The sequence below is a fragment of the Triticum urartu genome, chromosome 3 (assembly GCF_003073215.2).
Source record: "Triticum urartu cultivar G1812 chromosome 3, Tu2.1, whole genome shotgun sequence".
NCBI lineage: Eukaryota > Viridiplantae > Streptophyta > Magnoliopsida > Poales > Poaceae > Triticum > Triticum urartu.
The window spans coordinates 183,661,095-183,665,232 of record NC_053024.1 but is presented as its reverse complement, the minus strand read 5'-3'; positions in this window follow the sequence as shown (position 1 = coordinate 183,665,232).

The window sequence follows — 4,138 nt, the reverse complement described above, 5'->3', positions numbered from 1 at the left end:
ATATTTAGGAATGGAGGGAGTACTATGTAAAGAGTCAGGTGTCGCACGGTGATAGTGTGAGGTGGGCCATGTAATCACTGAGCCTGCGTGTTTTCACTGCTCTTGCACGCCTCTGCTGTAAGAATGGAGAAAATTGTAATCTAGTACTAGTAGTATACCTCCTTTCGCCGAAAGCGTGGGACATCCAGCAGTCCTACCACCTCAGTAATAAAGACCAATGAGCCGTCAAATCACATAGACCCAGCAGTAAGTTGGACGGACGAAGCAACCATCACTCTTGCGCCAGTGAGAGGTCGCGTCCGCTCTGCCCGGGCATGAATGCGGCACCGATTCTTTGGAGCGGCGCTGACCATTTCGGGCGGGAAGCACGCGCGGGCGATGGAGGGGCTTTGGGTGGGCCAGGCTGGTCAGGAGCGGGCGTGGCAGCTATCCGCATGTCCCTACTGGACACGCCCGGAAACGAGTGGATGCACCGACTCTCGCGGCTAAAATCGTACACTACACAACATCTCTCTGTAGGAGTAGGTCGATCTGTCGCTCTCTCTAACACACACATGGTGTTAAACACACACACACACACACACGCACACGCACGCACCTTGGTGCCATTGCACCTTCTAACGTGACTTATTAAACCTAGACGGAGGGAATAGTAAGTATACGAGATACGGTGGCACACTGACTTAAGTCGAATACAAGTGCCCAAAATTTATGTACATGTTATAATAAGGATTCACTTAAAATAGTACGTGAGCGAACAGATGGATCAATTGGATAGTGTTCTCGAGCAGTAGCGAGATGTGTGAGGTAAGATACACCACTGTCGCTTTTATTTTTTCTTATTAATTTGTTTGTTTCACCCTCTGACTGGTGGGACCCAATGTACTACGTGGAGAGAGGTAAGGTGACTAAGGCTGCATTATTTCTGCACCACTGTGGATAGTCTTACCACCAAAGCCACATGACACGATTATGATTGAAATCCCAATGACTCCCACACACAAAAAAAACACAGCATGCTTGTCACACGAATGCAGGAATGTATAAAAGGTTATTTCCCTCTCGTTGAACATAACGGGAGGGTTGTGTAGCTGGTTAGCCTGTTCGCTCATCAAACTCGAGGTCTCGGGTTCGATAACTACACTTGAGCATAATTTGTGCCAGGAGGATTCTTTGACTGGTCAAAATTTTTTCTAGGGTTTGCACACTTCACACACTCTCTCCAGTATATATATACACGCTGGAGCCTCAGCGCTTGTAGTTGCTCTCTTCACACTCTCTCGCCCTCTCCCACTGGAGCCTCAGTGCTTGTAGTTGCTCTCTTCACACTCTCTCGCCCTCTCCAGATCTAAACAAGACTTTGTTGGCCTCTCTCTCCCCTCACTGCTGCTCAAAGAGCCGGCAGGATCCGTCTGCCGGGAAGGGAAGGAGGCTTAACGCTGTCGCCGTCGGCGAGGGACTACCGGCGCAGCTGTTCACTTTCCACCCAACGGTGGCGCGGGAGGGCCTCCGACCCCTTCTTCTTCGTCGCCGTCCCGTCGCCCACCGAACCATGCCCCAAGAACCTTAAGGTATAATTTACTTACTCCACATGCATTGCTCTAGCTGCATGTATACCATGAATCTAGGACGTGGTTCAAAGAGGAAAGGAGTGGGGGAAAGTAGTGGGAAAAGTTGTATATAGCATGAATCTAGGACGTGGTTCAAAGAGGAAATGAAGGGGGAAAGTTGTATAGCATTAATCTAGGACATGGTTCAAAGAGGAAAGGGATGGGGGAAAGTAGTGGGGTAAGGTGTATCGCATAAATCTATGACGTGGTTCAAAGAGGAAAGGAAGGGGCGAAAGTACTAGTTCAAAAAGTAAAGGAAGGGACAAGGCTATAGAGTTTGAGCAGGACTAGATTTGCTGCGCTCGCATAGGGAAAGGTGTCTAAAGATAACAAAACTGGGACCAGTAGATGCACATGGTGCTGGTGCATCCACTGTCCCGTGCAACTCATTAGCTGTTGTTAATCTAAGGCCCTGTTTGGTTAAAAACTCCCTAGTCCCTACCTGCTAGGCTTCAGGGACTAAACATGGACTAGAGGTTATTAAATGACATGCTAAAAGACCATGTTACCCCTAGTAATGAACTAATAGAGACAAGGTGTGATGCGTGGCAGGGGCAACTATTGGAAAAAGTCCCAAAAAGACTCCCTCGGGGTCTTCTTTCTTTAGTCCCAAATGCCCACTTTTAGTCCCTAAAAGTCCCTCCTCTTTGGTTTAGATGGGACCGACACGGAGTTTTTTTAGTCCCTACACCAAAATGTCCCTGTAAACAAACACCCTCTAATAATACCGCTGGAAAATTGATGCAATGCCACAGTTAAAAGCAAATTACATGTTTCACGAATTTTATTGTTAATATAATCTCTATGTTAATATTAATCAATGCCACCGTTTGAGAAATGCTACTGTCTTGCTTTCTTTCCCATTTAGATAAGGTAGATGCTTCTTTTTGGTGGCTTCTGTGTCATCCACCGTTATTGACCACTAATTGTTTCCTTTGCACCTCTGTGTAAACAGGGTTATCTGCTTCACCTTGTTGCCATTGTGACCTTTTGTTGCACTGCACAAAACTCTTTTATTTTAAGAGTGTTTTGTGCAGTTCAACCAAAATGTCACACCGACAACGTTGCTTGATTGCTTGATCTTAGTGGAACTGCACAAGAGTAGATCTTACTTCCTATCCGTTAAGGCGAATTTGGTTCAGATCTTCTTCTTGTGAGTTGTTTGAATTCCGCATCATGAGAGGTCAGTACTAGCCTTCTTTCACATGATTCTGCAGTGTGCATTCATATGTTGTGCTACTTGTATGATAATGTTGCTTGATTTTAGTGAACTGCACAAATGGAGACAAGACTTCCAATCTGTATGTGCACCATAATATCCCATTGAGGTAAGATAAGGATATTTCACAACTGTTGGCCTGTATTTTGCCACTTTCATCAGAAAATTAAGTTTAGTACTATACTTGTGCTCCCTAATTGACATGCCAAATCTTACATTGAAGGCGAAGCTTGTTTGTTATTGAAACAAGTGATGAAGGGGAAGAACAAGGGGAAGAAAAACAAAAATCAACTCCCGGTGTTGTAACGAAGCACTAGAACTGTGATGACACAAGTAATGATATAGTTTTGCATCTTAATTTATTGCTATGGCTGGAACGAGCAATTGTTTTGCCACTGATTTGATGCCACTCTTAATGTAATATGTAATTATCTCTACTTGTGCAAACAGGGATCTTCTTTGAAGATACCATATATTTTAGTGCAACTGCACAAGAAGATGTTGGAAACATTAAACTAATCGAGGAGTATATAGTAAGCATGGCCACCACCGTAGATAGCAACAGATGGTTCCGGAGAAGTGCTTCATCTGTATGCTCTACACAATAAGCCTCCTGACAAAGGTTGGTACTCGCCCACTGATTTCATCCATATGATTAAGCTTTGTCATCCCTATTGGTTTGTGCTACTGTTTAGATACTGTCATGAAAAAGTGGTATTGTCCTTGAGAAGTGCTTCATCTGTGTTGTTTTAAATATTTCCTTTCCTTTTTTTCGAGCAAACAGTGATGCTAGCATTTAGTAGTCCTCTTGTCTTTGCACAACAGGATCATCTTCCTCTGAAGAAGAATATGGAGTACGTGAAGTGACTAGTTCCGATTATGCCAGGATGAAGAAGCCATGCCTATCTTATCATCAGAAGGAGTAGTTGAAGGATGGTTACATTACTCCCCACAAGACCAAACTAACTTCAGCTCAGAAGGACTGACAAAATCTCCATTTTTTTGCTGTGATGCGCGAGTACAATGTTGTTCTAGGATCCTTTCTAGTGAGTTCCATTTTTCTAAAAGTGTGCTCTACATGGACCATGTATGTGCCTGTTGAAACTGTCAATTCATAGTACAATTTGCTCTATACTAATCACTTTTTTGTATTTGTGCAAACATGGGTGCTCAGCTTGATTTCAATGGGAACTGCACAAAATGTTCATGAATACATCAAATCATTCATTTCCACCACAAGAAAGGAGGTGCCGATAAGTTCAAGGCGTTGCAACATATAAGGGCGAAATCATACAAGCTACGCGCGAAT